The sequence below is a fragment of the Tachypleus tridentatus genome, chromosome 13 (assembly GCF_004210375.1).
Source record: "Tachypleus tridentatus isolate NWPU-2018 chromosome 13, ASM421037v1, whole genome shotgun sequence".
In the NCBI taxonomy this organism is placed as follows: Eukaryota; Metazoa; Arthropoda; class Merostomata; order Xiphosura; family Limulidae; genus Tachypleus; species Tachypleus tridentatus.
In genome coordinates, this window is record NC_134837.1 from 270,256,575 (window position 1) to 270,282,722 (window position 26,148).

General features: G+C 35.7%; 1 pseudogene across 1 annotated transcript in view; it reads left to right on the forward strand.

Moving 5' to 3' along the window:
• Positions 1-26,148, forward strand: part of LOC143237674 (PRKCA-binding protein-like) — a 56,640-nt pseudogene that overhangs the window by 22,672 nt on the left and 7,820 nt on the right. Inside the window, exons 7-10 of the transcript XR_013020191.1 lie at positions 1,273-1,411; positions 1,809-1,901; positions 4,547-4,647; positions 9,614-9,708. The product of XR_013020191.1 is annotated as a PRKCA-binding protein-like (transcript). The remainder of the gene's footprint in view (positions 1-1,272; positions 1,412-1,808; positions 1,902-4,546; positions 4,648-9,613; positions 9,709-26,148) is intronic.

Sequence of the window (26,148 nt, forward strand, 5' to 3'; positions counted from 1 at the left end):
AATGGTAGGTTTCTAACAGAGGGATAGCAGGGCTGGTGTTGTGTTTCTTTATGGAATGGTAGGTTTCTATCATAGGGATAGCAGGGGTGGTGTTGTGTTACTTTATGGAATGGTAGGTTTCTATCATAGGGATAGCAGGGGTGGTGTTGTGTTACTTTATGGAATGGTAGGTTTCTGTCATAGGGATAGCAGGGGTGGTGTTGTGTTACTTTATGGAATGGTAGGCTTCTAACATTGAATAGCAGGGGTGGTGTTGTGTTACTTTATAAAATGGTAGGCTTCTAACATTGAATAGCAGGGGTGGTGTTGTGTTACTTTATGGAATGGTAGGTTTCTATCGTAGGGATAGCAGGGGTGGTGTTGTGTTACTTTATGGAATGGTAGGTTTCTATCGTAGGGATAGCAGGGGTGGTGTTGTGTTACTTTATGGAATGGTAGGTTTCTAACATAGGATAGCAGGGCTGGTGTTGTGTTACTTTATGGGATGGTAGGTTTCTAACCGAGGGATAGCAGGGGTGGTGTTGTGTTACTTTATGGAATGGTAGGTTTCTAACATAGGATAGCAGGGGTGGTGTTGTGTTACTTTATGGAATGGTAGGTTTCTATCATAGGGATAGCAGGGGTGGTGTTGTGTTACTTTATGGAATGGTAGGTTTCTAACAGAGGGATAGCAGGGCTGGTGTTGTGTTTCTTTATGGAATGGTAGGTTTCTATCATAGGGATAGCAGGGGTGGTGTTGTGTTACTTTATGGAATGGTAGGTTTCTAACAGAGGGATAGCAGGGCTGGTGTTGTGTTACTGTTTGAAATGGTGGGTTTCTAACATAAGGATGGTAGGTAGAGGTTAGATGTTACTGTTTGTATCATATTTAACACAGGGATGGCAGGTAGTAATGTATTATTTTAAATGACATGTCAGAAAGGATTGTGAATGATATTTTGTGTTTTTATAAAACTCTAGGTGGTTTTTGTAATGTATTAGAGAAAGGCAGTGGAACTCCATGTCTTTCTAAGAGAGGTTAAGTAAAGCATAATTTATACTTTATATTACAATCAGGTAATGGTACAAGTGTGTATACTATGTTTTGGAATGTTTTTTATATCTATTTTCAATATACTGAAAGAATCATAGATTTTATTAAACACATAATATAATGTGGTATGATGTACTATTTTATGTTAGTTTGGTAGCTTGCTCCATTTGTGTAAAACATCAAGTTTTATAAAAGAAAAAAGTTCAATTTTTAGCCACATAGTTAGTTCTTTATTTAAGGTTTTGGTGACGTATTTTCATCTATTGGTGTGAGAGAACCACAGAAAAGAGCCAGTGAAGCTTTTACGAGGTTCGTGAAGCTCATCGGTCAATGGAAAAATATGGGATTACACTTTTAAAACTGTCCGCCAGTAAGTTTGTAGTGTTTGTTTAGTAATTTTGTTTGCAGATAATGCATTGATCATCTGTTTTAACAGACTGCAACAGTTTGTGAAAAAACTAATTATGTGTATTGGATGATCTTGATAAGATAATGGATTCTAGGTTGGATGATCTTGATAAGATAATGGATTCTAGGTTATTGCTTGAAAGGCTAAATGTATAGTTTTCAGTAATACTATGCCTATGTACTTAGATCTGTTACCTTTAGGTAAAGTGTTTGAATTTTATTCAGTGTACCTGACTTTTAACTTAAGGGACATGAAGGTAAAACCAAATCATGATATGATTACTGCAGGTACTTAAATCGGTTTTTAATGTATTTTCTATTCAAGCAATTGTGTTTAGAATGTAATTCATAATTGACCTTCTACCAGATGCTAAATGACCTGAACACATACCTGAACAAAGCAGTACCGGACACGAGGCTGACCATGAAGAAGTATGTTGATGCCAAGTTTGAATATCTGGTAAGTGGAACATCCTTACGTACAGTCTTACTTCATAGATCATCACCATGTTTGCTAAGTGGAACATGTTAGAAAATCCTTACGTACAGTCTTACTTCATAGATCATCACCATGTTTGCTAAGTGGAACATGTTAGAAAATCCTTACGTACAGTCTTACTTCATAGATCATCACCATGTTTGCTAAGTGGAACATGTTAGAAAATCCTTACGTACAGTCTTACTTCATAGATCATCACCATGTTTGCTAAATGGAACATGTTAGAAAATCTTACGCACAGTCTTACTTCATAGATCATCACCATGTTTGCTAAATGGAACATGTTAGAAAATCCTTACGCACAGTCTTACTTCATAGATCATCACCATGTTTGCTAAGTGGAACATGTTAGAAAATCCTTACGCATTACAGTCTTACTTCATAGATCATCACCATGTTTGCTAAGTGGAACATGTTAGAAAATCCTTACGTACAGTCTTACTTCATAGATCATCACCATGTTTGCTAAGTGGAACATGTTAGAAAATCCTTACGTACAGTCTTACTTCATAGATCATCACCATGTTTGCTAAATGGAACATGTTAGAAAATCCTTACGTACAGTCTTACTTCATAGATCATCACCATGTTTGCTAAATGGAACATGTTAGAAAATCCTTACGTACAGTCTTACTTCATAGATCATCACCATGTTTGCTAAGTGGAACATGTTAGAAAATCCTTACGTACAGTCTTACTTCATAGATCATCACCATGTTTGCTAAGTGGAACATGTTAGAAAATCCTTACACGCACAGTCTTACTTCATAGATCATCACCATGTTTGCTAAGTGGAACATGTTAGAAAATCCTTACGTACAGTCTTACTTCATAGATCATCACCATGTTTGCTAAATGGAACATGTTAGAAAATCCTTACGTACAGTCTTACTTCATAGATCATCACCATGTTTGCTAAATGGAACATGTTAGAAAATCCTTACGCACAGTCTTACTTCATAGATCATCACCATGTTTGCTAAATGGAACATGTTAGAAAATCCTTACGTACAGTCTTACTTCATAGATCATCACCATGTTCCTTAATGTTTGACTAACGCACATGAAATATTTGTTTGTAGTTCTATATCCACAGAAGATAGATAGTTTGGTAGATGTCTGAAAATTAAAATATCACATTACACTATTGTTTTATATAACTTAGTCAAACTGTCTGTATCACAATATCATTATATGTAGCTTCCAGTCATAGTGTCTGTATTACATTACAGTGTCATTTTATGTAGCTTCCAGTCATAGTGTCTGTATTACATTACAGAGTCATTTTATGTAGCTTCCAGTCATAGTGTCTGTATTACATTACAGTGTCATTTTATGTAGCTTCCAGTCATAGTGCCTATATCACATTACAGTATCATTTTATGTAGCTTCCAGTCATAGTGCCTATATCACATCACAGTATCATTTTATGTAGCTTCCAGTCATAGTGTCTGTATTACATTACAGTGTCATTTTATGTAGCTTCCAGTCATAGTGTCTATATCACATCATATCATTTTATGTAGCTTCCAGTCATAGTGTCTATATCACATCATATCATTTTATGTAGCTTCCAGTCATAGTGCCTATATCACATCACAGTATCATTTTATGTAGCTTCCAGTCATAGTGCCTATATCACATCACAGTGTCATTTTATGTAGCTTCCAGTCATAGTGTCTGTATTACATTACAGTGTCATTTTATGTAGCTTCCAGTCATAGTGTCTGTATTACATTACAGTGTCATTTTATGTAGCTTCCAGTCAGTGTCTGTATTACATTACAGTGTCATTTTATGTAGCTTCCAGTCATAGTGTCTGTATTACATTACAGTGTCATTTTATGTAGCTTCCAGTCATAGTGTCTGTATTACATCATAATATCATTTTATGTAGCTTCCAGTCATAGTGTCTGTATCACATCATAATATCATTTTATGTAGCTTCCAGTCATAGTGTCTATATCACATCATATCATTTTATGTAGCTTCCAGTCATAGTGTCTATATCACATCACAGTGTCATTTTATGTAGCTTTCAGTCATAGTGTCTGTATCACATCACAGTATCATTTTATGTAACTTCCAGTCATAGTGTCTGTATCACATCACAGTATCATTTTATGTAACTTCCAGTCATAGTGTCTGTATCACATCACAGTATCAATTTATGTAACTTCCAGTCATAGTGTCTGTATCACATCACAGTATCATTTTATGTAACTTCCAGTCATAGTGTCTGTATCACATCACAGTATCATTTTATGTAACTTCCAGTCATAGTGTCTGTATCACATCACAGTATCATTTTATGTAACTTCCAGTCATAGTGTCTGTATCACATCACAGTATCAATTTATGTAACTTCCAGTCATAGTGTCTGTATCACATCACAGTATCATGTTATGTAACTTCCAGTCATAGTGTCTGTATCACATCACAGTATCATTTTATGTAACTTCCAGTCATAGTGTCTGTATCACATCACAGTATCATTTTATGTAACTTCCAGTCATAGTGTCTGTATCACATCACAGTATCATTTTATGTAACTTCCAGTCATAGTGTCTGTATCACATCACAGTATCATTTTATGTAACTTTCAGTCATACTGTCTAAAAGTAAAAGAAATGGATGATGAAGAATACACTTATCAAGCACTTCAAGAACCTTTGTACAGAATTGAAACAGGAAACTATGAGTACAGGTGAGTTTTAATAACATTAAAACTATGAGTGAAGGTGTGTTTTAATAAGTAACATTAAAACTATGAGTGAAGGTGTGTTTTAATAAGTAACATTAAAACTATGAGTACAGGTGTGTTTTAATAAATAACATTAAAAATGTGAGTACAGGTGAGTTTAATAAATAACATTAAAACTATGAGTACAGGTGAGTTTAATAAATAACATTAAAACTGTGAGTACAGGTGTGTTTAATAAGTAACATTAAAACTGTGAGTACAGGTGTGTTTAATAAGTAACATTAAAACTGTGAGTACAGGTGTGTTTAATAAGTAACATCAAAACTGTGAGTACAGGTGTGTTTAATAAGTAACATCAAAACTGTGAGTGCAGGTGTGTTTAATAAGTAACATCAAAACTGTGAGTACAGGTGTGTTTAATAAGTAACATCAAAACTGTGAGTACAGGTGTGTTTAATAAGTAACATCAAAACTGTGAGTACAGGTGTGTTTAATAAGTAACATCAAAACTGTGAGTACAGGTGTGTTTAATAAGTAACATCAAAACTGTGAGTGCAGGTGTGTTTAATAAGTGACATCAAAACCGTGAGTGCAGGTGTGTTTAATAAGTGACATCAAACCGTGAGTGCAGGTGTGTTTAATAAGTGACATCAAAACTGTGAGTGCAGGTGTGTTTAATAAGTGACATTAAAACTGTGAGTGCAGGTGTGTTTAATAAGTGACATTACAACCGCGAAAGTGCAGGTGTGTTTAATAAGTGACATTACAACCGCGAGTGCAGGTGTGTTTAATAAGTGACATTACAACCGCGAGTGCAGGTGTGTTTAATAAGTGACATTACAACCGCGAGTGCAGGTGTGTTTAATAAGTGACATTACAACCGCGAGTGCAGGTGTGTTTAATAAGTGACATTACAACTGCGAGTGCAGGTGTGTTTAATAAGTGACATTACAACTGCGAGTGCAGGTGTGTTTAATAAGTGACATTACAACTGCGAGTGCAGGTGTGTTTAATAAGTGACATTACAACTGCGAGTGCAGGTGTGTTTAATAAGTGACATTACAACTGCGAGTGCAGGTGTGTTTAATAAGTGACATTAAAACTGCGAGTGCAGGTGTGTTTAATAAGTGACATTAAAACTGCGAGTACAGGTGTGTTTAATAAGTAACATTAAAACTGAGTACAGGTGAGTTTTAACAACATTAAAACTGTGAGTACAGGTGTGTTTAATAAGTGACACTAATAATCAGAAAAGTTTTATTACTTTTGAAAAGTTAAGAAAAATTGTATTTAGATAAAATTTTATATTATGTATCAATTTTCTGTAATATTGTACCATATTACACAATTTACATCTTGTTTGTAACAAAACTCATAGTCCAGTGGTTAAGACATTCAACACTCAATCTGAAGGCCACTTGTTTGTTTCCTCAACACCTGTATGGTTGCTGAAAGGGCTGGTCAACCACAAACATTTTGGGATTAACTCTATCTGTACAGGCTTAGTCAATTTGTCTGAGATTATGACCCAAAAACTCTTCAGTGTTTCTGTTACCGTAACATCTAATATTTTGTTTCCTTGCTGTAACGTCTAATATTTTGTTTCCATCCTATACCCTCTATTATTTTGCAGGCTTTTAATAAATATTGTCTTTCATAGAAAAAAAACAGAATTATTAGTAAATATATAAAGTCAAATTGTGTCGACCGGTTTAAGTGCAAAGTAATTTGCATGATGATATTACAAACATCTATGTTCTTAGAGCATCATATACTTGGACTACTTGTGAACTCACCTAGTGAAAAATTATTTTTCTCTATACTTCCTAATCTAGCCCAACTAGTTTCTTGTCTTCATATTTTAATTACTTTTATAATAATAATAAAGAATGTATGTGGAAACATACCTTAGTAACTGATTCCTACCTTTTCTTTATACTTCTGATCACTTGTTTATTTAGAACTTGGCTGTTTCTCCTACCGATCACTTGTTTATTTAGAACTTGGCTGTTTCTCCTACTGATCACTTGTTTATTTAGAACTTGGTTGTTTCTCCTACTGATCACTTGTTTATTTAGAACTTGGTTTGTTTCTCCTACTGATGAGTTATTTAGAACTTGGCTGTTTCTCCTACTGATGAGTTGTTTATTTAGAATTTGGCTGTTTCTCCTACTGATCACTTGTTTATTTAGAACGTGGTTGTTTCTCCTACTGATCACTTGTTTATTTAGAACGTGGCTGCTTCTCCTACTGATCACTTGTTTATTTAGAACTTGGCTGCTTCTCCTACTGATCACTTGTTTATTTAGAACTTGGCTGTTTCTCCTACTGATCACTTGTTTATTTAGAAATTGGTTGTTTCTCCTACTGATCACTTGTTTATTTAGAACTTGGCTGTTTCTCCTACTGATCACTTGTTTATTTAGAACTTGGCTGTTTCTCCTACTGATCACTTGTTTATTTAGAACTTGGCTGTTTCTCCTACTGATCACTTGTTTATTTAGAACTTGGCTGTTTCTCCTACTGATCACTTGTTTATTTAGAACTTGGTTTGTTTCTCCTACTGATGAGTTATTTAGAACTTGGCTGTTTCTCCTACTGATGAGTTGTTTATTTAGAATTTGGCTGTTTCTCCTACTGATCACTTGTTTATTTAGAACGTGGTTGTTTCTCCTACTGATCACTTGTTTATTTAGAAATTGGTTGTTTCTCTTACTGATCACTTGTTTATTTAGAACTTGGTTGTTTCTCCTACTGATCACTTGTTTATTTAGAAAGTGGTTGTTTCTCCTACTGATCACTTGTTTATTTAGAACTTGGTTGTTTCTCTTACTGATCACTTGTTTATTTAGAACTTGGTTGTTTCTCTTACTGATCACTTGTTTATTTAGAAATTGGTTGTTTCTCTTACTGATCACTTGTTTATTTAGAACTTGGTTGTTTCTCCTACTGATCACTTGTTTATTTAGAACTTGGTTGTTTCTCCTACTGATCACTTGTTTATTTAGAACTTGGTTGTTTCTCCTACTGATCACTTGTGTATTTAGAACTTGGTTGTTTCTCCTACTGATCACTTGTTTATTTAGAACTTGGCTGTTTCTCCTACTGATCACTTGTTTATTTAGAACTTGGCAGTATCTCCAACAGATCACTTGTTTATTTAGAACTTGGCTGCATCTCCTACTGATCACTTGTTTATTTAGAACTTGGCTGCATCTCCTACTGATCACTTGTTTATTTAGAACTTGGCTGTAACTGCTACTGATCACGTGTTTATTTAGAACTTGGCTGTTTCTCCTACTGATCACTTGTTTATTTAGAACTTGGTTGTTTCTCTTACTGTTGAGTTGTTTATTTAGAACTTGGATGTATCTCCTACAGATCACTTGTTTATTTAGAACTTGGCTGTTTCTCCTACTGATGAGTTGTTTATTTAGAACTTGGATGTATCTCCTACAGATCACTTGTTTATTTAGAACTTGGCTGCTTCTCCTACCGATCACTTGTTTATTTAGAACTTGGCTGTCACTGCTACCGATCACTTGTTTATTGAGAACTTGGCTGTTTCTCTTACTGTTGAGTTGTTTATTTAGAACTTGGATGTATCTCCTACAGATCACTTGTTTATTTAGAACTTGGCTGTTTCTCCTACTGATGAGTTGTTTATTTAGAACTTGGATGTATCTCCTACAGATCACTTGTTTATTTAGAACTTGGCTGCTTCTCCTACCGATCACTTGTTTATTTAGAACTTGGCTGTCACTGCTACCGATCACTTGTTTATTGAGAACTTGGCTGTAACTGCTACCGATCACTTGTTTATTGAGAACTTGGCTGTAACTGCTACCGATCACTTGTTTATTGAGAACTTGGCTGTAACTGCTACCGATCACTTGTTTGTTTAGAACTTGGCTGTAACTTCTACCGATCACGTGTTTCTTTAGAACTTGGCTGTTTCTCCTACTGATCACTTGTTTATTCAGAACGTGGTTGTATCTCCTACTGATCACTTGTTTATTTAGAACTTGGCTGTATCTCCTACTGATCACTTGTTTATTTAGAACTTGGCTGTATCTCCTACTAATCACTTGTTTATTTAGAACCTGGCTGTATTTCCTACTGATCACTTGTTTATTTAGAACCTGGCTGTATTTCCTACTGATCACTTGTTTATTAAGAACTTGGCTGTATTTCCTACTGATGAGTTCTTTTAAGAACTTGTCTGCATCTCTTACTTATCACATGTTTATTTAGTACGTGGCTGTATCTCCATATGATCACGTGCTTATTTAGAACTTTGTTATACTTCCTACTGATTAGTTGGGAACATTGTGTACTTTTGAACGTGGTAAGTTAACCGTTTTAGGTACAGTTAATTATTATACTTGTTAAGAGAAAAATCAATACACATATTTCTATCTCAACCTGTTAGAGCACAATTGTTAACAACTGCAAGTTTTACAAATTAATCTGTATCAAGAAGTTCTTATTTAGTGTGACAATAACTAAATCTTGAACTCATAATATTATAGTTTGGTGACAGATAATTTTGTACTTTTCACAGTGAACCAGTTTTCCTGTTATGATTCTTGTTGTTATTTAAATTTGACTTCGTTAATGAAATGATAGTTTTCTTTTATTGCATGTAGAATAAATAAACTTTTCTATTGCATCCACTGGTGTCTCGCTTTTAAGTTCTTCCATTTATGTTCTGTATAACAAATAGTTTCTGCTGTATGTTTTTGTCTGACTTATTTTATTTTTGTAAAACGTCACGAAAAAATAAATATTATTTCATATATTAAGTTCTTCAGTGTGTCTTCTTTGAAAACACTGATTTTTTTTTTTTACATTATTTCCTGGAGTCTTGTACAATTACTTTAAGTTTAGTTCTTAGAATATACATTATGCCATGAATATAAGTGTTGTAGCTCTAATAAAATTTTCTTCATGTTTTTTTATATTACAGGTTAGTCTTAAGATGTAGACAAGATGCAAGAGCAAGATTTGCCAAACTAAGATCTGATGTCCTTGTTAAACTTGAACTACTGGATCAGAAACATGGTAATCAGTGATTGCTTCTGTCTGTCCAGAATGTACATACATATGTAATCAGAATATTAGTGATGGCTTCTGTCTGTCCAGAATGTATATAAGTATATAATCAGAGTATCAGTGATGGCTTCTGTCTGTCCAGAATGCATATAAGTATATAATCAGAGTATCAGTGATGGCTTCTGTCTGTCCAGAATGTATACAAGTAGGTATATAATCAGAGTATCAGTGATGGCTTCTGTCTGTCCAGAATGTATACAAGTAGGTATATAATCAGAGTATCAGTGATGGCTTCTGTCTGTCCAGAATGTATACAAGTAGGTATATAATCAGAGTATCAGTGACGGCTTCTGTCTGTCCAGAATGTATACAAGTAGGTATATAATCAGAGTATCAGTGACAGCTTTTGTCTGTCCAGAATGTATACAAGTAGGTATATAATCAGAGTATCAGTGACAGCTTCTGTCTGTCCAGAATGTATACAAGTAGGTATATAATCAGAGTATCAGTGATGGCTTCTGTCTGTCCAGAATGTATACAAGTTGGTATATAATCAGAGTATCAGTGATGGCTTCTGTCTGTCCAGAATGTATACAAGTAGGTATATAATCAGAGTATCAGTGATGGCTTCTGTCTGTCTAGAATGTATACAAGTACAGGGTGTTTGGAAAGTCACTGTGCACTTATACATTAACAGACATGTTTCAGTATAGAATACAGGAGGTAAATATGAATGACAATTATAAACAATGTTGAAAATGACCCCTGTTGGCATCAATACAGGCCTGGATCCTTCTTATTTTGTTTCTAAACACTGCTATCAGTTGCTGGCTTGAAATAAACTGAATAAAATATGATTACAGAACTGCACGGTGACTTTCCGAACACCCTGTATATAATCAGTGTTGCTTATGCCATCTCTACAAACCCTAACTGATGAGTCATGTTCCTGAAGGAATATAATGGTGGATCAGAATGCTATCAGTTTGTGTAGATCACTGACAATATTGTACTGACTTTTGAACCACACATCACTGGATATATATTTTTTTATATTCAATAAGATAAACTGTTCATAATTGTGGAATATCGCTCAAACTTGTATTAATCTATAATAAGCACACACATTCTAGTTTGCTCATTCTCTGTTTGTTGTGTACTGTCCACCTCAACCTTTAGTTAGATTACTTCTCCTGTGTTTGTGGTGTGGTGTCTACTTCAACTATTTTAGTTAGGTTGCTTCTCTGTGATGTGATGTCCACCTCAACCTTTTAGTTAGGTTACTTCTCCTGTGTTTCTCATGTGATGTATAACCTTTTAGTTAGGTTACTTCTCTGTTTGAAATGTATCTACTTCAACCATTTTCAATTAAGATACTTCTCTGTTTGTGGTGGAATGTCTACTTCAACAATTTTAATTAAGTCACTTCTGCTCTGTTTGTTGTGGAATGTCTACTTCAACCATTTTAGTTGGGATACTTCTCTGTGATGTGTTGTCTACTTTAACCATTTTAGTTAGGTTACTGTGAGATGTGTCTACTTCAACCATTTCAATTAGGATACTTCTCTGTTTGTGGTGGAATGTCTACTTCAACCATTTTAGTTAAGTTACTTCTGCTCTGTTTGTGGTGGAATGTCTACTTCAACTATTTTAGTTAAGTTACTTCTGCTCTGTTTGTGGTGGAATGTCTACTTCAACCATTTTAGTTAGGTTACTTCTGCTCTGTTTGTGGTGGAATGTCTACTTCAACTATTTTAGTTAAGTTACTTCTGCTCTGTTTGTGGTGGAATGTCTACTTCAACTATTTTAGTTAAGTTACTTCTGCTCTGTTTGTGGTGGAATGTCTACTTCAACTATTTTAGTTAGGTTACTTCTGCTCTGTTTGTAGTGGAATGTCTACTTCAACTATTTTAGTTAAGTTACTTCTGCTCTGTTTGTGGTGGAATATCTACTTCAACTATTTCAGTTAGTTTACTTCTGCTCTGTTTGTGGTGGAATGTCTACTTCAACTATTTTAGTTAAGTTACTTCTGCTCTGTTTGTGGTGGAATGTCTACTTCAACCATTTCAGTTAGTTTACTTCTGCTCTGTTTGTGGTGGAATGTCTACTTCAACAATTTCAGTTAGTTTACTTCTGCTCTGTTTGTGGTGGAATGTCTACTTCAACCATTTCAGTTAGTTTACTTCTCTGTTTGTGGTGGAATGTCTACTTCAACCATTTTAGTTAGTTTACTTCTGCTCTGTTTGTGGTGGAATGTCTACTTCAACCATTGTAGTTAGTTTACTTCTGCTCTGTTTGTGGTGGAATGTCTACTTCAACCATTTCAGTTAGTTTACTTCTGCTCTGTTTGTGGTGGAATGTCTACTTCAACCATTTTAGTTAGTTTACATCTGCTCTGTTTGTGGTGAAATGTCTACTTCAACCATTTTAGTTAGTTTACTTCTGCTCCGTTTGTGGTGGAATGTCTACTTCAACCATTTTAGTTAGTTTACATCTGCTCTGTTTGTGGTGGAATGTCTACTTCAACCATTTTAGTTAGTTTACTTCTGCTCCGTTTGTGGTGGAATGTCTACTTCAACCATTTTAGTTAGTTTACTTCTGCTCTGTTTGTGGTGGAATGTCTACTTCAACCATTTTAGTTAGTTTACTTCTGCTCTGTTTGTGGTGGAATGTCTACTTCAACCATTTTAGTTAGGTTACTTCTGCTCTGTTTGTGGTGGAATGTCTACTTCAACTATTTTAGTTAAGTTACTTCTGCTCTGTTTGTGGTGGAATGTCTACTTCAACTATTTTAGTTAAGTTACTTCTGCTCTGTTTGTGGTGGAATGTCTACTTCAACTATTTTAGTTAGGTTACTTCTTCTCTGTTTGTAGTGGAATGTCTACTTCAACTATTTTAGTTAAGTTACTTCTGCTCTGTTTGTGGTGGAATGTCTACTTCAACTATTTTAGTTAGTTTACATCTGCTCCGTTTGTGGTGGAATGTCTACTTCAACCATTTCAGTTAGTTTACTTCTGCTCTGTTTGTGGTGGAATGTCTACTTCAACCATTTCAGTTAGTTTACTTCTGCTCTGTTTGTGGTGGAATGTCTACTTCAACCATTTCAGTTAGTTTACTTCTGCTCTGTTTGTGGTGGAATGTCTACTTCAACCATTTCAGTTAGTTTACTTCTGCTCTGTTTGTGGTGGAATGTCCACTTCAACCATTTCAGTTAGGTTACTGTGAGATGTGTCTACTTCAACCATTTCAATTAGGATACTTCTCTGTTTGTGGTGGAATGTCTACTTCAACCATTTTAGTTAAGTTACTTCTGCTCTGTTTGTGGTGGAATGTCTACTTCAACTATTTTAGTTAAGTTACTTCTGCTCTGTTTGTGGTGGAATGTCTACTTCAACTATTTTAGTTAAGTTACTTCTGCTCTGTTTGTGGTGGAATGTCTACTTCAACCATTTTAGTTAGTTTATTTCTGCTCTGTTTGTGGTGGAATGTCTACTTCAACCATTTTAGTTAGGTTACTTCTGCTCTGTTTGTGGTGGAATGTCTACTTCAACTATTTTAGTTAAGTTACTTCTGCTCTGTTTGTGGTGGAATGTCTACTTCAACTATTTTAGTTAAGTTACTTCTGCTCTGTTTGTGGTGGAATGTCTACTTCAACTATTTTAGTTAAGTTACTTCTGCTCTGTTTGTGGTGGAATGTCTACTTTAACTATTTTAGTTAAGTTACTTCTGCTTTGTTTGTGGTGGAGTGTCTACTTCAACTATTTTAGTTAAGTTACTTCTGCTCTGTTTGTGGTGGAATGTCTACTTCAACTATTTTAGTTAAGTTACTTCTGCTCTGTTTGTGGTGGAATGTCTACTTCAACCATTTTAGTTAAGTTACTTCTGCTCTGTTTGTGGTGGAATGTCTACTTCAACTATTTTAGTTAGGTTACTTCTGCTCTGTTTGTAGTGGAATGTCTACTTCAACTATTTTAGTTAAGTTACTTCTGCTCTGTTTGTGGTGGAATGTCTACTTCAACCATTTCAGTTAGTTTACTTCTGCTCTGTTTGTGGTGGAATGTCTACTTCAACCATTTTAGTTAGTTTACTTCTGCTCTGTTTGTGGTGGAATGTCTACTTCAACCATTTTAGTTAGTTTACATCTGCTCTGTTTGTGGTGGAATGTCTACTTCAACCATTTCAGTTAGTTTACTTCTGCTCTGTTTGTGGTGGAATGTCCACTTCAACCATTTCAGTTAGGTTACTGTGAGATGTGTCTACTTCAACCATTTCAATTAGGATACTTCTCTGTTTGTGGTGGAATGTCTACTTCAACCATTTTAGTTAAGTTACTTCTGCTCTGTTTGTGGTCGAATGTCTACTCCAACCATTTTAGTTAGTTTACTTCTGCTCTGTTTGTGGTGGAATATCTACTTCAACCATTTCAGTTAGTTTACTTCTGCTCTGTTTGTGGTGGAATGTCTACTTCAACCATTTCAGTTAGTTTACTTCTGCTCTGTTTGTGGTGGAATGTCTACTTCAACCATTTTAGTTAGGTTACTTCTGCTCTGTTTGTGGTGGAATGTCTACTTCAACTATTTTAGTTAAGTTACTTCTGCTTTGTTTGTGGTGGAATGTCTACTTCAACTATTTTAGTTAAGTTACTTCTGCTCTGTTTGTGATGGAATGTCTACTTCAACTATTTTAGTTAAGTTACTTCTGCTCTGTTTGTGGTGGAATGTCTACTTCAACCATTTTAGTTAGGGTACTTCTGCTCTGTTTGTGGTGGAATGTCTACTTCAACTATTTTAGTTAAGTTACTTCTGCTCTGTTTGTGGTGGAATGTCTACTTCAACTATTTTAGTTAAGTTACTTCTGCTCTGTTTGTGGTGGAATGTCTACTTCAACTATTTTAGTTAGGTTACTTCTGCTCTGTTTGTAGTGGAATGTCTACTTCAACTATTTTAGTTAAGTTACTTCTGCTCTGTTTGTGGTGGAATATCTACTTCAACCATTTCAGTTAGTTTACTTCTGCTCCATTTGTGGTGGAATGTCTACTTCAACCATTTTAGTTAGTTTACTTCTGCTCCGTTTGTGGTGGAATGTCTACTTCAACCATTTTAGTTAGTTTACATCTGCTCCGTTTGTGGTGGAATGTCTACTTCAACCATTTCAGTTAGTTTACTTCTGCTCTGTTTGTGGTGGAACGTCCACTTCAACCATTTCAGTTAGGTTACTGTGAGATGTGTCTACTTTAACCATTTCAATTAGTATACTTCTCTGTTTGTGGTGGAATGTCTACTTCAACCATTTTAGTTAAGTTACTTCTGCTCTGTTTGTTGTCGAATGTCTACTTCAACCATTTTAGTTAAGTTACTTCTGCTCTGTTTGTGGTCGAATGTCTACTTCAACCATTTTAGTTAGTTTACTTCTGCTCTGTTTGTGGTGGAATATCTACTTCAACTATTTTAGTTAAGTTACTTCTGCTCTGTTTGTGGTGGAATGTCTACTTCAACCATTTTAGTTAAGTTACTTCTGCTCTGTTTGTGGTGGAATGTCTACTTCAACCATTTTAGTTAGGTTACTTCTGCTCTGTTTGTGGTGGAATGTCTACTTCAACTATTTTAGTTAAGTTACTTCTGCTCTGTTTGTGGTGGAATGTCTACTTCAACCATTTTAGTTAGGGTACTTCTGCTCTGTTTGTGGTGGAATGTCTACTTCAACTATTTTAGTTAAGTTACTTCTGCTCTGTTTGTGGTGGAATGTCTACTTCAACCATTTTAGTTAAGTTACTTCTGCTCTGTTTGTGGTGGAATGTCTACTTCAACCATTTTAGTTAGTTTACTTCTGCTCTGTTTGTGGTGGAATGTCTACTTCAACCATTTTAGTTAAGTTACTTCTGCTCTGTTTGTGGTGGAATATCTACTTCAACCATTTCAGTTAGTTTACTTCTGCTCTGTTTGTGGTGGAATGTCTACTTCAACTATTTCAGTTAGTTTACTTCTGCTCTGTTTGTGGTGGAATGTCTACTTCAACCATTTTAGTTAAGTTACTTCTGCTCTGTTTGTGATGGAATGTCTACTTCAACCATTTTAGTTAGTTTACTTCTGCTCTGTTTGTGGTGGAATATCTACTTCAACCATTTCAGTTAGTTTACTTCTGCTCTGTTTGTGGTGGAATGTCTACTTCAACCATTTCAGTTAGTTTACTTCTGCTCCGTTTGTGGTGGAATGTCTACTTCAACCATTTCAGTTAGTTTACTTCTGCTCTGTTTGTGGTGGAATGTCTACTTCAACCATTTCAGTTAGTTTACTTCTGTCTGTTTGTGGTGGAATGTCTACTTCAACCATTTCAGTTAGTTTACTTCTGCTCCGTTTGTGGTGGAATGTCTACTTCAACCATTTCAGTTAGTTTACTTCTGCTCTGTTTGTGGTGGAATGTCTACTTCAACCATTTCAGTTAGTTTACTTCTGCTCTGTTTGTGGTGGAATGTCTACTTCAACCATTTTAGTTAGTTTACTTCTGCTCTGTTTGTGGTGAAATGTCTACTTCAACCATTTTAGTTAGTTTACTTCTGCTCTGTTTGTGGTGGAATGTCTACTTCAACCATTTCAGTTAGTTTACTTCTGCTCTGTTTGTGGTGGAATGTCTACTTCAACCATTTTAGTTAGTTTACATCTGCTCTGTTTGTGGTGGAATGTCTACTTCAACCATTTTAGTTAGTTTAATTCTGCTCTGTTTGTGGTGAAATGTCTACTTCAACCATTTTAGTTAGTTTAATTCTGCTCCGTTTGTGGTGGAATGTCTACTTCAACCATTTTAGTTAGTTTACATCTGCTCTGTTTGTGGTGGAATGTCTACTTCAACCATTTTAGTTAGTTTACTTCTGCTCTGTTTGTGGTGGAATGTCTACTTCAACCATTTCAGTTAGTTTACTTCTGCTCTGTTTGTGGTGGAATGTCCACTTCAACCATTTTAGTTAAGTTACTTCTGCTCTGTTTGTGGTGGAATGTCTACTTCAACTATTTTAGTTAGGTTACTTCTGCTCTGTTTGTAGTGGAATGTCTACTTCAACTATTTTAGTTAAGTTACTTCTGCTCTGTTTGTGGTGGAATATCTACTTCAACCATTTCAGTTAGTTTACTTCTGCTCCATTTGTGGTGGAATGTCTACTTCAACCATTTTAGTTAGTTTACTTCTGCTCCTGTTTGTGGTGGAATGTCTACTTCAACCATTTTAGTTAGTTTACATCTGCTCCGTTTGTGGTGGAATGTCTACTTCAACCATTTCAGTTAGTTTACTTCTGCTCTGTTTGTGGTGGAACGTCCACTTCAACCATTTCAGTTAGGTTACTGTGAGATGTGTCTACTTTAACCATTTCAATTAGTATACTTCTCTGTTTGTGGTGGAATGTCTACTTCAACCATTTTAGTTAAGTTACTTCTGCTCTGTTTGTTGTCGAATGTCTACTTCAACCATTTTAGTTAAGTTACTTCTGCTCTGTTTGTGGTCGAATGTCTACTTCAACCATTTTAGTTAGTTTACTTCTGCTCTGTTTGTGGTGGAATATCTACTTCAACTATTTTAGTTAAGTTACTTCTGCTCTGTTTGTGGTGGAATGTCTACTTCAACCATTTTAGTTAAGTTACTTCTGCTCTGTTTGTGGTGGAATGTCTACTTCAACCATTTTAGTTAGGTTACTTCTGCTCTGTTTGTGGTGGAATGTCTACTTCAACCATTTTAGTTAAGTTACTTCTGCTCTGTTTGTGGTGGAATGTCTACTTCAACCATTTTAGTTAGGGTACTTCTGCTCTGTTTGTGGTGGAATGTCTACTTCAACCATTTTAGTTAAGTTACTTCTGCTCTGTTTGTGGTGGAATGTCTACTTCAACCATTTTAGTTAAGTTACTTCTGCTCTGTTTGTGGTGGAATGTCTACTTCAACCATTTTAGTTAGGTTACTTCTGCTCTGTTTGTAGTGGAATGTCTACTTCAACCATTTTAGTTAAGTTACTTCTGCTCTGTTTGTGGTGGAATATCTACTTCAACTATTTCAGTTAGTTTACTTCTGCTCTGTTTGTGGTGGAATGTCTACTTCAACTATTTCAGTTAGTTTACTTCTGCTCTGTTTGTGGTGGAATGTCTACTTCAACTATTTTAGTTAAGTTACTTCTGCTCTGTTTGTGATGGAATGTCTACTTCAACCATTTTAGTTAGTTTACTTCTGCTCTGTTTGTGGTGGAATGTCTACTTCAACCATTTCAGTTAGTTTACTTCTGCTCTGTTTGTGGTGGAATGTCTACTTCAACCATTTCAGTTAGTTTACTTCTGCTCTGTTTGTGGTGGAATGTCTACTTCAACCATTTCAGTTAGTTTACTTCTGCTCTGTTTGTGGTGGAATGTCTACTTCAACCATTTCAGTTAGTTTACTTCTGCTCCGTTTGTGGTGGAATGTCTACTTCAACCATTTCAGTTAGTTTACTTCTGCTCCGTTTGTGGTGGAATGTCTACTTCAACCATTTCAGTTAGTTTACTTCTGCTCTGTTTGTGGTGGAATGTCTACTTCAACCATTTCAGTTAGTTTACTTCTGCTCTGTTTGTCGTGGAATGTCTACTTCAACCATTTTAGTTAGTTTACTTCTGCTCTGTTTGTGGTGAAATGTCTACTTCAACCATTTTAGTTAGTTTACTTCTGCTCTGTTTGTGGTGGAATGTCTACTTCAACCATTTCAGTTAGTTTACTTCTGCTCTGTTTGTGGTGGAATGTCTACTTCAACCATTTTAGTTAGTTTACATCTGCTCTGTTTGTGGTGGAATGTCTACTTCAACCATTTTAGTTAGTTTAATTCTGCTCTGTTTGTGGTGAAATGTCTACTTCAACCATTTTAGTTAGTTTAATTCTGCTCCGTTTGTGGTGGAATGTCTACTTCAACCATTTTAGTTAGTTTACATCTGCTCTGTTTGTGGTGGAATGTCTACTTCAACCATTTTAGTTAGTTTACTTCTGCTCCGTTTGTGGTGGAATGTCTACTTCAACCATTTCAGTTAGTTTACTTCTGCTCTGTTTGTGGTGGAATGTCCACTTCAACCATTTTAGTTAAGTTACTTCTGCTCTGTTTGTGGTCGAATGTCTACTTCAACCATTTTAGTTAAGTTACTTCTGCTCTGTTTGTGGTCGAATGTCTACTTCAACCATTTTAGTTAGTTTACTTCTGCTCTGTTTTTGGTGGAATATCTACTTCAACCATTTTAGTTAAGTTACTTCTGCTCTGTTTGTGGTGGAATGTCTACTTCAACTATTTTAGTTAAGTTACTTCTGCTCTGTTTGTGGTGGAATGTCTACTTCAACCATTTTAGTTAGTTTACTTCTGCTCCGTTTGTGGTGGAATGTCTACTTCAACCATTTCAGTTAGTTTACTTCTGCTCCGTTTGTGGTGGAATGTCTACTTCAACCATTTCAGTTAGTTTACTTCTGCTCTGTTTGTGGTGGAATGTCCACTTCAACCATTTCAGTTAGGTTACTGTGAGATGTGTCTACTTCAACCATTTCAATTAGGATACTTCTCTGTTTGTGGTGGAATGTCTACTTCAACCATTTTAGTTAAGTTACTTCTGCTCTGTTTGTGGTCGAATGTCTACTTCAACCATTTTAGTTAAGTTACTTCTTCTCTGTTTGTGGTCGAATGTCTACTTCAACCATTTTAGTTAGTTTACTTCTGCTCTGTTTTTGGTGGAATATCTACTTCAACTATTTTAGTTAAGTTACTTCTGCTCTGTTTGTGGTGGAATGTCTACTTCAACTATTTTAGTTAAGTTACTTCTGCTCTGTTTGTGGTGGAATGTCTACTTCAACTATTTTAGTTAAGTTACTTCTGCTCTGTTTGTGGTGGAATGTCTACTTCAACTATTTTAGTTAAGTTACTTCTGCTCTGTTTGTGGTGGAATATCTACTTCAACTATTTCAGTTAGTTTACTTCTGCTCTGTTTGTGGTGGAATGTCTACTTCAACTATTTTAGTTAAGTTACTTCTGCTCTGTTTGTGGTGGAATGTCTACTTCAACTATTTTAGTTAAGTTACTTCTGCTCTGTTTGTGGTGGAATGTCTACTTCAACCATTTTAGTTAGGGTACTTCTGCTCTGTTTGTGGTGGAATGTCTACTTCAACTATTTTAGTTAAGTTACTTCTGCTCTGTTTGTGGTGGAATGTCTACTTCAACTATTTTAGTTAAGTTACTTCTGCTCTGTTTGTGGTGGAATATCTACTTCAACTATTTCAGTTAGTTTACTTCTGCTCTGTTTGTAGTGGAATGTCTACTTCAACTATTTTAGTTAAGTTACTTCTGCTCTGTTTGTGGTGGAATATCTACTTCAACTATTTCAGTTAGTTTACTTCTGCTCTGTTTGTGGTGGAATGTCTACTTCAACTATTTTAGTTAAGTTACTTCTGCTCTGTTTGTGATGGAATGTCTAGTTCAACCATTTTAGTTAGTTTACTTCTGCTCTGTTTGTGGTGGAATATCTACTTCAACCATTTCAGTTAGTTTACTTCTGCTCTGTTTGTGGTGGAATGTCTACTTCAACCATTTCAGTTAGTTTACTTCTGCTCTGTTTGTGGTGGAATGTCTACTTCAACCATTTTAGTTAGGTTACTTCTGCTCTGTTTGTGGTGGAATGTCTACTTCAACCATTTTAGTTAAGTTACTTCTGCTTTGTTTGTGGTGGAATGTCTACTTCAACTATTTTAGTTAAGTTACTTCTGCTCTGTTTGTGGTGGAATGTCTACTTCAACTATTTTAGTTAAGTTACTTCTGCTCTGTTTGTGGTGGAATGTCTACTTCAACCATTTTAGTTAGGGTACTTCTGCTCTGTTTGTGGTGGAATGTCTACTTCAACTATTTTAGTTAAGTTACTTCTGCTCTGTTTGTGGTGGAATGTCTACTTCAACTATTTTAGTTAGGTTACTTCTGCTCTGTTTGTGGTGGAATGTCTACTTCAACTATTTTAGTTAAGTTACTTCTGCTCTGTTTGTGGTGGAATATCTACTTCAACCATTTCAGTTAGTTTACTTCTGCTCCGTTTGTGGTGGAATGTCTACTTCAACCATTTTAGTTAGTTTACTTCTGCTCCGTTTGTGGTGGAATGTCTACTTCAACCATTTTAGTTAGTTTACATCTGCTCCGTTTGTGGTGGAATGTCTACTTCAACCATTTCAGTTAGTTTACTTCTGCTCTGTTTGTGGTGGAACGTCCACTTCAACCATTTCAGTTAGGTTACTGTGAGATGTGTCTACTTCAACCATTTCAATTAGGATACTTCTCTGTTTGTGGTGGAATGTCTACTTCAACCATTTTAGTTAAGTTACTTCTGCTCTGTTTGTGGTCGAATGTCTACTTCAACCATTTTAGTTAAGTTACTTCTGCTCTGTTTGTGGTCGAATGTCTACTTCAACCATTTTAGTTAGTTTACTTCTGCTCTGTTTGTGGTGGAATGTCTGCTTCAACCATTTTAGTTAGGTTACTTCTGCTCTGTTTGTGGTGGAATGTCTACTTCAACTATTTTAGTTAAGTTACTTCTGCTCTGTTTGTGGTGGAATGTCTACTTCAACCATTTTAGTTAGGGTACTTCTGCTCTGTTTGTGGTGGAATGTCTACTTCAACTATTTTAGTTAAGTTACTTCTGCTCTGTTTGTGGTGGAATGTCTACTTCAACTATTTTAGTTAAATTACTTCTGCTCTGTTTGTGGTGGAATGTCTACTTCAACTATTTTAGTTAGGTTACTTCTGCTCTGTTTGTAGTGGAATGTCTACTTCAACTATTTTAGTTAAGTTACTTCTGCTCTGTTTGTGGTGGAATATCTACTTCAACTATTTCAGTTAGTTTACTTCTGCTCTGTTTGTGGTGGAATGTCTACTTCAACTATTTCAGTTAGTTTACTTCTGCTCTGTTTGTGGTGGAATGTCTACTTCAACTATTTTAGTTAAGTTACTTCTGCTCTGTTTGTGATGGAATGTCTACTTCAACCATTTTAGTTAGTTTACTTCTGCTCTGTTTGTGATGGAATGTCTACTTCAACCATTTTAGTTAGTTTACTTCTGCTCTGTTTGTGGTGGAATATCTACTTCAACCATTTCAGTTAGTTTACTTCTGCTCTGTTTGTGGTGGAATGTCTACTTCAACCATTTCAGTTAGTTTACTTCTGCTCCGTTTGTGGTGGAATGTCTACTTCAACCATTTCAGTTAGTTTACTTCTGCTCTGTTTGTGGTGGAATGTCTACTTCAACCATTTCAGTTAGTTTACTTCTGCTCCGTTTGTGGTGGAATGTCTACTTCAACCATTTCAGTTAGTTTACTTCTGCTCTGTTTGTGGTGGAATGTCTACTTCAACCATTTCAGTTAGTTTACTTCTGCTCTGTTTGTGGTGAAATGTCTACTTCAACCATTTTAGTTAAGTTACTTCTGCTCTGTTTGTTGTCGAATGTCTACTTCAACCATTTTAGTTAAGTTACTTCTGCTCTGTTTGTGGTCGAATGTCTACTTCAACCATTTTAGTTAGTTTACTTCTGCTCTGTTTGTGGTGGAATATCTACTTCAACTATTTTAGTTAAGTTACTTCTGCTCTGTTTGTGGTGGAATGTCTACTTCAACCATTTTAGTTAAGTTACTTCTGCTCTGTTTGTGGTGGAATGTCTACTTCAACCATTTTAGTTAGGTTACTTCTGCTCTGTTTGTAGTGGAATGTCTACTTCAACTATTTTAGTTAAGTTACTTCTGCTCTGTTTGTGGTGGAATATCTACTTCAACTATTTCAGTTAGTTTACTTCTGCTCTGTTTGTGGTGGAATGTCTACTTCAACTATTTCAGTTAGTTTACTTCTGCTCTGTTTGTGGTGGAATGTCTACTTCAACTATTTTAGTTAAGTTACTTCTGCTCTGTTTGTGATGGAATGTCTACTTCAACCATTTTAGTTAGTTTACTTCTGCTCTGTTTGTGGTGGAATATCTACTTCAACCATTTCAGTTAGTTTACTTCTGCTCTGTTTGTGGTGGAATGTCTACTTCAACCATTTCAGTTAGTTTACTTCTGCTCTGTTTGTGGTGGAATGTCTACTTCAACCATTTCAGTTAGTTTACTTCTGCTCTGTTTGTGGTGGAATGTCTACTTCAACCATTTCAGTTAGTTTACTTCTGCTCCGTTTGTGGTGGAATGTCTACTTCAACCATTTCAGTTAGTTTACTTCTGCTCTGTTTGTGGTGGAATGTCTACTTCAACCATTTCAGTTAGTTTACTTCTGCTCTGTTTGTGGTGGAATGTCTACTTCAACCATTTCAGTTAGTTTACTTCTGCTCTGTTTGTCGTGGAATGTCTACTTCAACCATTTTAGTTAGTTTACTTCTGCTCTGTTTGTGGTGAAATGTCTACTTCAACCATTTTAGTTAGTTTACTTCTGCTCTGTTTGTGGTGGAATGTCTACTTCAACCATTTCAGTTAGTTTACTTCTGCTCTGTTTGTGGTGGAATGTCTACTTCAACCATTTTAGTTAGTTTACATCTGCTCTGTTTGTGGTGGAATGTCTACTTCAACCATTTTAGTTAGTTTAATTCTGCTCTGTTTGTGGTGAAATGTCTACTTCAACCATTTTAGTTAGTTTAATTCTGCTCCGTTTGTGGTGGAATGTCTACTTCAACCATTTTAGTTAGTTTACATCTGCTCTGTTTGTGGTGGAATGTCTACTTCAACCATTTTAGTTAGTTTACTTCTGCTCCGTTTGTGGTGGAATGTCTACTTCAACCATTTCAGTTAGTTTACTTCTGCTCTGTTTGTGGTGGAATGTCCACTTCAACCATTTTAGTTAAGTTACTTCTGCTCTGTTTGTGGTCGAATGTCTACTTCAACCATTTTAGTTAAGTTACTTCTGCTCTGTTTGTGGTCGAATGTCTACTTCAACCATTTTAGTTAGTTTACTTCTGCTCTGTTTTTGGTGGAATATCTACTTCAACTATTTTAGTTAAGTTACTTCTGCTCTGTTTGTGGTGGAATGTCTACTTCAACTATTTTAGTTAAGTTACTTCTGCTCTGTTTGTGGTGGAATGTCTACTTCAACCATTTTAGTTAGTTTACTTCTGCTCTGTTTGTGGTGGAATGTCTACTTCAACCATTTCAGTTAGTTTACTTCTGCTCTGTTTGTGGTGGAATGTCTACTTCAACCATTTCAGTTAGTTTACTTCTGCTCTGTTTGTGGTGGAATGTCCACTTCAACCATTTCAGTTAGGTTACTGTGAGATGTGTCTACTTCAACCATTTCAATTAGGATACTTCTCTGTTTGTGGTGGAATGTCTACTTCAACCATTTTAGTTAAGTTACTTCTGCTCTGTTTGTGGTCGAATGTCTACTTCAACCATTTTAGTTAAGTTACTTCTTCTCTGTTTGTGGTCGAATGTCTACTTCAACCATTTTAGTTAGTTTACTTCTGCTCTGTTTTTGGTGGAATATCTACTTCAACTATTTTAGTTAAGTTACTTCTGCTCTGTTTGTGGTGGAATGTCTACTTCAACTATTTTAGTTAAGTTACTTCTGCTCTGTTTGTGGTGGAATGTCTACTTCAACTATTTTAGTTAAGTTACTTCTGCTCTGTTTGTGGTGGAATGTCTACTTCAACTATTTTAGTTAAGTTACTTCTGCTCTGTTTGTGGTGGAATATCTACTTCAACCATTTCAGTTAGTTTACTTCTGCTCTGTTTGTGGTGGAATGTCTACTTCAACCATTTTAGTTAAGTTACTTCTGCTCTGTTTGTGGTGGAATGTCTACTTCAACCATTTTAGTTAAGTTACTTCTGCTCTGTTTGTGGTGGAATGTCTACTTCAACCATTTTAGTTAGGGTACTTCTGCTCTGTTTGTGGTGGAATGTCTACTTCAACCATTTTAGTTAAGTTACTTCTGCTCTGTTTGTGGTGGAATGTCTACTTCAACCATTTTAGTTAAGTTACTTCTGCTCTGTTTGTGGTGGAATATCTACTTCAACTATTTCAGTTAGTTTACTTCTGCTCTGTTTGTAGTGGAATGTCTACTTCAACTATTTTAGTTAAGTTACTTCTGCTCTGTTTGTGGTGGAATATCTACTTCAACTATTTCAGTTAGTTTACTTCTGCTCTGTTTGTGGTGGAATGTCTACTTCAACTATTTTAGTTAAGTTACTTCTGCTCTGTTTGTGATGGAATGTCTAGTTCAACCATTTTAGTTAGTTTACTTCTGCTCTGTTTGTGGTGGAATATCTACTTCAACCATTTCAGTTAGTTTACTTCTGCTCTGTTTGTGGTGGAATGTCTACTTCAACCATTTCAGTTAGTTTACTTCTGCTCTGTTTGTGGTGGAATGTCTACTTCAACCATTTTAGTTAGGTTACTTCTGCTCTGTTTGTGGTGGAATGTCTACTTCAACTATTTTAGTTAAGTTACTTCTGCTTTGTTTGTGGTGGAATGTCTACTTCAACTATTTTAGTTAAGTTACTTCTGCTCTGTTTGTGGTGGAATGTCTACTTCAACTATTTTAGTTAAGTTACTTCTGCTCTGTTTGTGGTGGAATGTCTACTTCAACCATTTTAGTTAGGGTACTTCTGCTCTGTTTGTGGTGGAATGTCTACTTCAACTATTTTAGTTAAGTTACTTCTGCTCTGTTTGTGGTGGAATGTCTACTTCAACCATTTTAGTTAGGTTACTTCTGCTCTGTTTGTGGTGGAATGTCTACTTCAACTATTTTAGTTAAGTTACTTCTGCTCTGTTTGTGGTGGAATATCTACTTCAACCATTTCAGTTAGTTTACTTCTGCTCTGTTTGTGGTGGAATGTCTACTTCAACCATTTTAGTTAGTTTACTTCTGCTCTGTTTGTGGTGGAATGTCTACTTCAACCATTTTAGTTAGTTTACATCTGCTCTGTTTGTGGTGGAATGTCTACTTCAACCATTTCAGTTAGTTTACTTCTGCTCTGTTTGTGGTGGAACGTCCACTTCCAACCATTTCAGTTAGGTTACTGTGAGATGTGTCTACTTCAACCATTTCAATTAGGATACTTCTCTGTTTGTGGTGGAATGTCTACTTCAACCATTTTAGTTAAGTTACTTCTGCTCTGTTTGTGGTCGAATGTCTACTTCAACCATTTTAGTTAAGTTACTTCTGCTCTGTTTGTGGTCGAATGTCTACTTCAACCATTTTAGTTAGTTTACTTCTGCTCTGTTTGTGGTGGAATGTCTGCTTCAACCATTTTAGTTAGGTTACTTCTGCTCTGTTTGTGGTGGAATGTCTACTTCAACCATTTTAGTTAAGTTACTTCTGCTCTGTTTGTGGTGGAATGTCTACTTCAACCATTTTAGTTAGGGTACTTCTGCTCTGTTTGTGGTGGAATGTCTACTTCAACTATTTTAGTTAAGTTACTTCTGCTCTGTTTGTGGTGGAATGTCTACTTCAACTATTTTAGT